The following is a 13003-nucleotide window of genomic DNA, read 5'->3' on the forward strand; positions in this document are numbered from 1 at the left end:
AATAAAATGTCCACAACCTTGGAAGTTCAGAACTCTAAACTCAAAACTTCTCTCATTCCATATTTCTTGACTACTTCAGTGTTGAGGAGCCTGCAAGGGCAAGAGTCCAAAGTCAGCTTCTTCCCCCTCGCCCCCACCTGGTCTTGTCTTCTCCCACTCATGAAACTGCCTCCAGCCCCACCAGGACACAGCAGTGAAGTGAATTAAGCAGGGGTCCGCAGAGGTAGGCAGGGATATTATAATGAGCAGCCATGGTAAAGCCAGTTTCATTCTGGGGGGAGCAGTTTTGTGCTGTCAACAGAGAAAGTTTCTCTGCTCATGCAATGACGTTCTATGCACCCCCTGGCATGTCACCCTGGAGGATACTTGCTCAGTTCTTCAAGATTCAACTATATTCATCTTCCTCTATATTTCAAAGTCTTTTTGTCTTTTCAGGTGACTTTTATGACAAGCTGATTAAACAATCTAGGTTCACTACATCAATGAGAAGCATGCAACTTTAATCCTTGGTTGTTTTGAGTACAGTTACCTTTGAATCAATGTTTTCTGTTTCACTATCTCAAGGCAATCAAGCCAGTTTCTTATTCTTTGGAATGACAAGGTTTGAACCACATACCAAATGCTGTGTTCTGCACGTTCTGGTGAACATACACAAACTCTCTGTATTCTCCCTACCAGGTTTGCTGGGAGGAGGAAGCTCCCCCTCCCCTCCCCTGCCCTATAAGGACTTGGTAGGACCTGAAGCTCAACAGAGACTTTCTAATTGTCCAGCCTCTTTCATGATTGCTTAAGAGTCTTTATTGGGCTGGATTTGGAAGAAGGTATAGTTAGCTATGGGTCTCACAAGTGGTAGTCATGTTGTACACTTGCAGATACTACTGGGATGGGCTGTCCTGTTTTTTGGAAATCTGGTGTCACTTATTATCTCTGCTCTTGCTACTTTGTGTGTCACTGAACATCAGCTGGAAAATATTCCATTTGAATGTCCTATTACATGTATTGTATTTATATATACACAAACACTAATGTATAAAACACTTTGTATGAAACAGAAATATTAAAGCATCATTAATCTAAAAATATAGATTGGATAAGGAGAGAAGAGGTTGATAAAATACATAGAAAATTGGATTATTTTCAATTGGTTGTTTTCATTTTCATTATAAGAACAATGGTATCTAAGGGCACCTGGGTGGCTCAGTCAGTCAAGTTCTGCCTTCAGCTCAGGTCATGAGCTCAGGGTCCTGGGATCCAGCCCTGCAATGAGCTCCCTGCTCAGTGAGGAGCCTGCTTCTCCCTCTCCCACCATCCCTCCCTCTGCTCATGCTCTCTTCCTCTCTCTTAAATAAATAAATAAAATCTTTAAAAAAAAGAGAGAGAACAATGGTATCTAGATTGGAAGAAAAAAAAATAAGTATCAAATGAATTAGGAAGATACAACTAACGTTGCTTTAGATGAGTCCAAAAATACTAAAAGAAACCAGATTACTGTCAAATATAAGGCTGCATATACTTGAAGATATTTGGGGTCAGGAAGTAAAAAAAGACACTTTCATTAAGTAAAAAATAATTTATACTCTAATTTATTATTCTATTTTTTTCTCTCTCTTTTATCCACCTCTCCTCCCATCTACCTCCCTACCAACTTACCTACCCATTATCTTTTTTATCACCATGCTGGAAGCTATTCAGAAAAATAGATAAGACCCTCCCACAGGGATAGAATACTCATTTTATAGCACTATTTAAAGGCTTCCAGAGCTTTATGTGTATTACCTCACTAATTTTCACAATATCCTGTGAGGTGTATAGGTGGAAATTATTTCTCAATTTTATGGATAGGTATAGTAAGGTACTGTAAACTTACCAAATAGACTTACGTATGAATAAAGTACAATAAACCAAATGAGCTATGCTTTTGCAAAGTATAGATTAATAGCTTGTATTTTATTCTTGAAGTTAATTTTATGTGTTGCAGCATATTCAGAAGTTCTTCAAAGGTTGATAAAATTAGAGCCATCCTCTCAATAGTCTTGTGATATGCTAATAAATAGGTAATTTCATTAAATATAATAAGTATTAATAAAAATAACAATGGGTAATACACTGCTGCAGAGACTTCCTGCATCTAGTTTTATACTCATAACAACCCTGTAGTTCTGATTCTCTATTGCAGTGTAATAAATTGTCCCCGATTTTGCATCTTAAAATGACAAATATTTCACACAATTCTGAGTTCAGAAACCAGGAGGGGCTTGGCTGAGTGGTTCTACCTCAGGGTGTTTTACAAGGTTGCAGTAAAACAGTTGACTGGGGCTGCGATTTCATCTGAAGGCTCAACTGAAGGAGGAGCCATTTCTAAGTTAACTCACTTTATTGACATAATTCCATTCTTGGAGGGTTGTTGAACTGAGGGCCTCAGGTGCTTGTCAGCTATTGGGCACAGACCTCTCCCATTTCCTTGCTATGTAGGCCTCTACGTTGGCAACACTGCCTTTCACCTTTCTGGTATCTTTATAAAGGATTTTACACTTCCCCTCAGCCTAATCTTTGGACTACATTTTTCTGGTATTGCTTTAAATTTTATCTTTTGTCGGAAGGCATTTCTTAGTTTTATCATTTGTTTCTATTTGGAGAAGCTGAGAATTTTCAAAATCATAAAATTCTGGCTCCATCATGTTAACAGTCTTTCTTTTAGTTTATCTCTCTTCTTCATTTTAGTATAATTGAGAGTAGATTTGATGGCACCTTCAACATTTTGGCTAAAAATCTACTTAGCTCAATCACCTGTTACATTAGGCTCATGTTTTACTTTCCACATGTATCAATTTGGTAGGGCTGTTGTAACACATTACAACAGATTGGCTGGCTTAAAAAAAATTTATTTTCTCACAATCCTGGAGGCTAGAAGTCTGAGATCAAGGTGTTAACAGGGTTGATTTCCTCTATGTCCTGTGTGCATGGTCATCTTCTGTTGTCTTTTACGTGATCTTTCCTCTGTGTCTATGCCTTAATCTCTTCTTATAAGGACACTAGTCATGTTCAATCAGTGCCTACCCATATCACCTTCTTTTACCTAAATTACTTCTTTAAAGACCCAGTCTCCAAATACAATCACATTCTAAGTACTGGGGATTAGGACTTCAACATATGAATTTATGGAGGACATAATTAAACTCATAATATTCTGCTTTCTTCCATCTCCTCAAAATTCATGTCCTTCTCACATGCAAAATGCATTCACCCTGTCCTATTAACCCAAAGTCTGAATCCATTATGGCATCAGCTCTAAGAACCAAATCTCATCTAAATAACATCTAAATCAGGTATGGGTGAGACCAGAGATATGATTCATCCTGAGGCAAAATTCCTCTTAAGCTGTCAACCTGTGAAATCAGAAGTCATCTGCTTCCAAAATATAATAGTGAAACAGGCACAGGACAGGAATTCCCATTCCAAAAGGGAGAAATTAGAAAGAAGAAGAAAGGAGCAATGTGTCCCAAGCAAGTCTGAAATATAGCAAGACAAATTCCATTATGTTTTAAAACTCAAGGATATTATTTCTGCTTTGTCCTTTGTGTCCACTGGAAGGATACCCTTGTCTTCCATGTTCATCTTTCTGGTGGCCCCATGCCTTTGACACTGGGCAGCTGTTTTTTTCCCCTTAGATTTGGGAGATGACTCTGACCCCTTTAGAACCAAGGAGGCGAGCCCCAAGTCCCAGGTCTATGCCCACTGGGCCTGTGGTGCCAAGGAAATCCTGACAACTTCTGTACCACCTTTAGAGTCATTCCCTCCCTTTTTAGAAAGATAACACATGTTTACAGATAGATTGCTCTGTTGGAATGTCCTATTGAATCTTAGAAATCTGTCCTATCTCTGTCCCTTTAAGTTCAAGCGGCAACTCCTTCTGCTGGCATAACCCCATCTCTATTCCTGGCCTCTGCTCAGGTGGTTGATTGGATCCTAACTCACATGCCTATCATCTCTTTAACAAACGTTCTTCAGCCATTCACTTGGAGAGTGTGTTCTCTCCAGAGCATGCTTTCTCACTTTTTGCAATAGAGATAGTCTGGGAATTTTCCAAATCTTCAAATGTTGGTTCCCTTTTTGCCTAACAACTCCCACTTCAGTTTATCTCTTTCCTCTTTCAATTTACTCTAAGCAGCCAGTGGAAAACAGGCCACAACTTCAACACTGTACTTAGGAATTGCAGCTAAATATCCAAGTTCATCAGTTATAAATTCTTATTTCCATAAAACACTAGCACATAATTTGCCCAAGTTGTTCATCTCTTTACAAGAATTAACTTTTCTCCAGTTTCCAATAACATGTTTCTCATGTACCTCTGAGATCTCATCAGAAACATCTTCGAAATTCATATTTCTACCAACATTTTATTTACAATGATATATGTATAACTCTAAAATAATAGAACTTTTCTCTATAGCTCACCTCTTCTCCTTCTAAGCTCTCACCAGAATCACCTCCTTATTATTACCAACGATCTATTTAGGACAATCTAACATGCACCTCAAAACTCTTCCAGTCTCTACACAATGCTCACTGACAAAGCCACTTCCACGCGTTTAGGTATTTGTTACAGAAACACTCTACTTCCTGGTACCAGAAGTGGTATTAGTTTGCTAAGACTGACATAATCACAGAGTGGGTGGTTTAAACAGAATAAATTGATTTTCTCATAGTTCCAGAGGCTATAAGTTAAAATAAGTTGTGGCAGGTTGGTTTCTTTTAAGACCTCTCTCCTTGGCTTATAAATGGGCACCTTCTCTCTGTGTCTTCACGTGGTCATCCTCTGTTGTCTGTATCTTGATCTCCTCTTTGTATAAGGAAACCAGTCCTATTGGATTATGGCCTTCTTATATAACCTCCTTTACCTCTTTAAAGGTCCCATCTCCAGATATAGTCACATTCTGATGTACTAGGGATTACAGCTTCAACATATAAATTTTGGAGGAATATAATTAAGTCCATTACCACACATGACTACAGCAATAGTCTTGATAAACTTTTGCTATTACATAACAAGGATCCTCTTTCTTACAGTTTCAAACAAGATTTATCTCACTTACTTGTAAGCGTTCATCCATAGCCTTATCAAAGAACATTGGTCTTCTATTAACAATTTCTTTAACACACATTAGACTTTTCATACCTATTTATTTTTTGACATTTTCTCTTCCAAGCCCATTGGCCAGATCAAAACTATGCCTACGTTTTGTTTTTTCTTACAATAGTACCTCACTTCTAGGTATCAAACAGATGCTAAATGCTATCACAACAAAATTAATTATTCTGATATTTATCAGTTTAAAACAACAATACTTTATTACCTCATGCATTTTCTTACAGTCAGATCTGAGAGAATGTTTCTGGCTCAGGATTTCTCACAAGGTTACAAGTCAAGCTGTTGACCAGAGATGAAGTTATCTCCAGGTTTGACATTAATAGGACATTCCACTCCCGAACTTAATCAGATAGCTGTTGGCAGATCTCCTTTTTGGGGAAACTCATCAATGATAATAAATATTTTAATAAAAAATAGTTGTAGATAATGTTGATTGAGCACATCATCAAGTGCTTGTGTATTGTTTAATTTTACACTCACAACAACCTTACCATGTTAATATTATTTCACACCCATTTTATAGCTAACACTATTTTTTAAATTTTAATTAGTTAATTAATTTTTATTATGTTATGTTAGTCACCATACAATACATCATTAGTTTTTGATGTAGTGTTCCATGATTCATTGTTTGGGTATAACACCCAGTGCTCCATGCAACATGTGCCCTCCTTAATACCCATCACTGGGCTAAACAATCCCCCCATCCTCCTCCCCTCTGAAACACATAGTTTGTTTCCTGTAGTCCATAGACTCTCATGGTTTGTCTCTCCTTCTGATTTCCCCCTCTTCATTTTTCCCTTCCTTCTCCTAATGTCCTCCCTGCTATTCCTTATGTTCCACATATAAGTGAAACCATATGATAAATGTCTTTCTCTGCTTGACTTATTTCACTTAGCATAATCCCCTCCAGTTCCATCCATGTCGATGTGAATGGTGGGTATTCATCCTTTCTGATGGCTGAGTAACATTCCATTGTATATATGGACCACATCTTCTTTATCCATTCATCTGTTGAAGGGCATCTCGGCTCCTTCCACAGTTTGGCTGTTGTGGACATTGCTGTTATGAAAATCGGGGTACATGTAGCCCTTCTTTTCACTACATCTATATCTTTGGGGTAAATACCCAGTAGTGCAATTGCTGGGTCATAGGATAGCTCTATTTTTAATTTTTTGAGGAACCTCCACACTGTTTTTCAAAGTGGCTGTACCAACTTGCATTCCCACCAATAGTGCAAGAGGGTTCCTCTTTCTCTGCATCCTCTCTAACATTTGTTGTTTCTTGCCTTATCAATTTTTGCCATTCTAACTGGTGTAAGGTGGTATCTCAATGTGGTTTTGATTTGAATTTCCCTGATGGCTAATGATGAACATTTTTTCATGTGTCTGTTAGCCTTTCGCATGTCTTTATTTGCAAAAATATTCTCCCATTCCGTGGGTTACCTTTTTGTTTTGTTGACTGTTTCCTTTGCTGTGCAGAAGCTTTTTTTTTTTAACACAGGTAGTAACTTCTTCAACATCAGTCACAGCAACTTCTTTGAAGACATGTCTCTAAAGGCAAGGGAAACAAAAGAGAATATAGCTAACGTTATTAAATAAAGAGATTGTGCATGGTCACACAAGCAATGATAAGAACTGATACTTGACAGCAAATAGTTTTAATTGTGGAAAACTTAAAAATTAATTAGAATACTTCTGTTTCCAAAATAGTTTGGTGGTTCCCACTTTGATTGAAAGGAGGGGGAAAGATACAAAGACAAAAGAAGGATAAAGCAACCCCAAATAAATTAGGAATACATACAGCAAAATCACTCTAAACCTAATATAATATTCTTGTTAGAAGAATGAGAGATGAGGGGCACCTGGGTCGCTCAGTCGTTAAGCATCTCCCTTCGGCTCAGGTCGTGATCCCAGAGTCCTGGGATCGAGCCCCGCATCGGGCTCCCTGCTCTGCGGGAAGCCTGCTTCTCCCTTTCCCGCTCCCCCTGTTTGTGTTCCCTCTCTCGCTGTCTCTCTCTCTGTCAAATAAACAAATAAAATCTTTTATTAAAAAAAAGAAGAATGAGAGATGATTGTGAAAAAAATATACAATAGAAGAGAATAAAGCTAATAAATTTTTTTCTACAACCTATACATCACCTATTGATTATATTTTATATGTTATCTATAACATACAGTATCCTTGACATTATATTTTTCCATTAATATGGTTGTACTCATGTGGTTATTACTTTTTATTAATGTGTACTTAGAGAATCTATATGTACATGTGCAACCTATTACTACCTAGCAATCATATTTAAGCCCTTTACTCTTTGGAGGCCTGAAAATATTGGAAAGAAGAAAGTTAAGACAAACATTTAAATGCTGAAATTAATGAAATGTTGCTGAGGGGTGTTGTATGAGTGTATATATGATAGATAAAAGTGGAAATAAAAGATAAAAGTATTAAAATATAAGAAACATTGGCATTGCTCTAGTCCAACCCCTTACATAATGAGCTTATTATTCTCCATAATTATATCATTTTAATGTTAATATAACTTTGTTCCAAATTATCCTCTTCTATACATACTATAAAGTTCTCACTTCTTGCAAATCATTAGTTTGACTTATAAATAAACATTTAGAGAATTATTACAAACATATTATAGAGACATCCCACATACTTGATACCCAATTTCCCCTATCATTAACGTCTTTTATCAGTAGGATATATTTGTCAAAATTAATGAAGCTTTGTATATATTTTATGTCCAAATGAATGTTTCCCATCTGAAGTTTCTAAGGTACTATGATTTAGTGCCTGTTAAAAGGTCCATTTGAGTTGTGACTGAATATGAAATGGGACACGTTTTGCTCTATCATCGATCTGAAGCCCTTATAAAGGCCAAATGTTTTGGAGGAAGTTCTAAATCCTGGTGAAGGTCACAAGGCTTTAATAGGCAGGAAGCTCAGGCAAACATTATTAAAATATTAGTTATTTCACTCCCTGAATTAGAAAGCATGGGATAAAAAAATCAGAGATGTCCAGGTAATTCTATTTCATTTATCTTTTCCATTCTCTTTCTTTGATTTATTAGTCAGTCTTTCTTAGAAACTGCGTCTGCTATTATGTTAGCAGTTGGCTTGTTAACTTGGCAGTTAAGGGTAGAAAGATGCCTCACCTAATGCTGTCTTACTTTGGATAGTTTCTTGTTTTTTTCCTCCTCTCCCCTACAGCATTTGGCATCAACTTCTTGGCCCTTTTTCAGACTTGTCATTGTTTTGTATGTGGATTTTTAAATAAAAAATTCCAAAAAAAATTTTTTTTAGTCTTTTCTTCCTTCTGCCTTTTTATCTAATTAATGTTGTCTGGCATCTCTCTGGGTTTCCTTTTTTTTTTCATTTTCCCCCTTTGCAATTCACTTTGAGCATGTTTCCTTTGAGCTGAAATCCCCAGAAGCTGGAGTAGAAGATTACCTTGTTACTCTTCTTTTCAAGACCACTACTTTGTCCCTCTTTTAACTTGTTCTAATAGGTCCAACTTTATTTCAAATACTCTGAATATTTCTCTGAAGAGTGTATCAGCCACCTTTGGCCATCAACTGAAGTTTTTCTTTAACACAAAGAACCAAGGGGCTTTGATTGTCAAGGTGCTGTCTGTGCAGATATTCCCTTTTTAAAAAAGTAAAAACTATTCTGGGATCCTCCTAGAAGTTAATCAGGACTTTAACTTTGAAAAGTGCACCTTGTAGCATCTCCGTGGGGAGGGTATTCCCTTACCCAAGATATCCCCCAAACACACACACACCCAGGAGGGACAATTCATCATTCTTTCAAAGTTTGTTTCAAGTCAGATGAACCTGAAGTTGTACATATCTTGTTCCCAGGCCTTGCCATATCCATTCCAGGGTCCCCCTCAGTACTATCCCCCATACCCTTTGCCCTAAAAGCTCGCCCAGCTCTGTACCATTAGAAAATGGCTGGGTTTTCTAACATGTGAAAAGTCATTGCTGCTGGGAAAATGTTTTTTCCCTTAATCCTTACGGAACTGGGCTGTCTTCTGGTGGATGGGAGGAGGGGCAAGGTTACACAGGCCATGGGACAGTTTTTATGCCCCAAACTTTGAAACCAGTTCCTTTCTAGTGTCTGGAGATAAGACTGAGTGCTACTTGAAGGTCTATGGACATTTCCTTGCCAAGCTGTAATTAACATACTCCCTTTTTACTGTGGGGTTGCTCTGCCCTCTCTTTGGCCTCCTCCTGTTGCTGTCTGCTAAACCACAGACAGAGCCAGGAGTTCTGCATTCTTCAGCTTCCAGAAACTGTCATATGGAAAGAGGGTAGGTGAAGTGACAATCAGCTACATCCTTTCATGTAAAAAACTAAGCTAAGAATTAGGAAGCTGTGCTCTCCTCCCTAACTTCCATCAGGAATAGAAGGGATTCCTTTTTTTTTTTTTTTTTAAGATTTTATTTATTTATGTGTCAGAGAGAGAGGGAGAGATTGAGAAAGAAAGAGAGAGAAAGCACAAGCAGGGGGAACAGGGGGAGAAGCAGGCTCCCTGCTGAGCAAGGAGCCTGATGCAGGACTCAATCCCAGCTGGAATCATGACCCAAGCCAAAGGCAGATGTTCAACCAACTGAGCCACCCAGGCATCCCAGAAATGGAAGGGATTGTTAAGGACCGAGGGAAGCTATCCTCCAAAAGCCTCAGGGTCACTGGGATTTTTCCTTACTCTTCTGAACTCAGGGCCTACAATTCCTGTTCTATTTTTAGGGTATGTGAGGTTTCCTGAAGGTTGGGTGGGAAATACTTGGCCCTTTGATGCCCATGTTAACCATATCCTACTCCACCCCAAAGCTGTGTAATGTTTAAGAGCATGAGGGAGCAAGGCAGGGGGATGGATTTGTCCAGGTCCTGAGGCTTGGTCTTTACTGAATTTTCTCATTACTTAAACCTCTGAATGTTTGTAAAGTAGAGTGTGCATGTGCATATGTTTTTATAGTAGCAGTATTATAATAACCACAATTAAAAATGAGAAATCTTCACAGATAGAATGAAGGGACTCAGGATGGTGGTGGGTGTGGAGGACCACTATCAAAGTCCCTCCCTAAATCTGGTTACCTTCAAGAAGCCAGAGCTGGCTCTCAATAAGAGCTGAAGCAGAACTCTTTTTTTCTCTACTCAAGTTTCTGGAATTCCCTAAACTTTCTCCAAAACACATCACAGACAGAAGAAGAAGAAGAAGATTTGTAAATAAATATTGTGAATAGATAAAAGATTAGAAGAAATAGATTTGTGAATAAATATTGCTGGTTAGGAGAAACAGAGACTATTCTGCAGAGGGTGTGATAATGAGAGAACTAATTCATTTTCTCTCATTGCATTTCTTTAAGACAAATTTTACTGGGAGAAGGGGATGGAGGAGAATTTTCTGGATGATCTGAGGAAACACACCCTGAGAGAAAGAGGCTCTGGTAGGCATGGCCTAATGGCCCAGGAATCCTTGGTCCAGGCTGTCTGGGGAGCATAAAAAAGAGGGTTGCTTCAAACATAGTTGCTCATCCTGGAATCACACAGTTGTTTTGGGGTTTCTGCCTCTGTCTGCGACCTGCATGTAAATGCTTAGAGTGATATATTATTATTAATTAAAGTCAATTCTTTATTCAGTTTCCCCAGTATACCATCCATGATATCAGATTTACACTTAGTGATCAAGTCTCTTAAGTTCCTGCTTGGTTGTGACTGTTTCTCAGGCTTTTCCTGCTGACAATTTTGAGGATTGCTGGTCAGGTATATTGGCATTTTATAGAATGTCTCTCAATTTTAATTTGTCTGATATTTTTCTCATGGTTAAATTTGAGTAGTATATTTGAGGAAGGAAGAATACAGAGTAAAAGGAACACTTGAGCCCTGTTGGTGGGAATGCAAATTGGTGCAGCCACTGTAGAAACCAGTATGGAGAGTCCTCCAAAAATTAACAGTAGAATTACCACATGATCCAGTAATTCCACTACTGGGTATCTACCCAAAGAAAATGAAAACACTAATTCAAAAAGAAATATGTACCCCTATGTTTGTTATAGCATTATTTACAATAGCCAAGATATGGAAGCAACCCAAGTGTTCATCTATAGATGAATGGATAAAGAAAGTGTGTATATACACACACACACATACAAACACACACAGACAATCACAATGGAGTATTACTCTGCCATAAAAAAGAATGAAATCTTACCATTTAGCAACAATATGGGATGAAGCTAGGTAGTATAATGCTAAGTAAAATAAGTCAATTATAAAAAGACAAATACCATATGATTTCACTCATATGTGGAATTTAAGAAACAAAGCAAATGAACAAAGAAGAAAAGAGACAAACAAACAAACAAAAAGACTCTTAAATACAGAGAATAAGCTGGTGGTTGCCAGAGGGGAGGTGAGTGGGAAAAGGGGTAAAATAGATAAAAGGAATCAAGAGTACACTTATCTTGATGAACACTGAGAAATGTATAGAACTGTTGAATCATACTGTACACCTGAAACTAATATAACAACATATGTTAATTATACTTTGAATAAAAAAAGAAAAAATGAGTAATATATATGGGCAAGGAAGAATAAAGAGCTAAAGTGCCATTCTGAACACATCATATCAAAGGTACATACCATCAATATTGTGGCTTATCACTGTTGATGTTAACCTTAATCACCTAACTTGAGATAGTATTGTTTCTCCACCATAAAGCTACTTTTTTTTTCCTCCCTTACTATATATACTGTACTCTTTGAAAGAAAGAAAGAAAGTCTCTATGTGCAGCCTGCACTTAAGGATTAGGTAATTGTGTTCTACCTCCTTATGGGCAGAGTATTTACAGAAATTATTTGGAATTTGTCTACATGGGAGAGTTCCCCCCTATTTATCTATTCAATCATTTTCTTATATCAATGGAGATTCATGGGTATTTATTTTATACTTTAAGTTATAACCTAATGCTCTATTAACCATGTCTTTTATTTCACGTATATTGATGTTTTAACATCGGGGGCCTTGCCTGGAGAGATTGTCCCTCCAAGAGTTAGTCAGTTCCGAGCTATGATAAATAACTCACCCCTACGTGTGCCTAACAAATGCATACCAACCATTCCAGCCCCTGCACTTTTTTTTAAGGTTTTATTTATTTATTTGTCAGAGAGAGAGAGGGAGAGAGAGACAGAGAGTAAGCACAAGGAGGGGGAGTGGCAGGCAGAGGGAGAAGCAGGCTCCCTGCGTAGCAAGGAGCCCGATGCGGGGTTCTCTCCCAGGACCCTGGGATCATGACCTGAGCCAAAGGCAGCCGCTTAACTGACTGAGTCACCCAGGCGTCCCCAGCCCCTGCACTTCTAACTACATTCTCTACCGGGCTCTTAAATACCAGGCCACTATCCACCTGTCCTAATCATCCCAGAGAATTAGGGCCAATTCCTATGTTCCAGGGCCTGCTGAAATTATTCAAACCAGCCTGTTGACCCTGCATCCCCCTTTCCATCCTACAGAAACCACAGTAAAGACTCCTGACCTCAATTTCCATAGTGGCCTCTGCCTCTTGACTGACTCAGGTGCTTTCCTTGACATGACAGGAGCCTTTATCTTAGGATCTGTGAGTAACTCTGAGTGTGTTTATAATTCTTGTATCTCTATGATAAATTGAGTCTTTAATTAATATGTAATGATTTTCTTTATCTAAAAATTTTGATTAAAAGTCTATTGTTTTTCTGATGCTAGAATAGCCACTGCCACTTTTTTTGGTTACTAATTGTATGGAATATCTTTTTTCCATCCTTTCATTTAACATATTTGTGTCTTTGGATATAAAATGACTCTT

Source organism: Leptonychotes weddellii, chromosome 2 (assembly GCF_054177405.1).
Source record: "Leptonychotes weddellii isolate Sample4059 chromosome 2, ASM5417740v2, whole genome shotgun sequence".
NCBI lineage: Eukaryota > Metazoa > Chordata > Mammalia > Carnivora > Phocidae > Leptonychotes > Leptonychotes weddellii.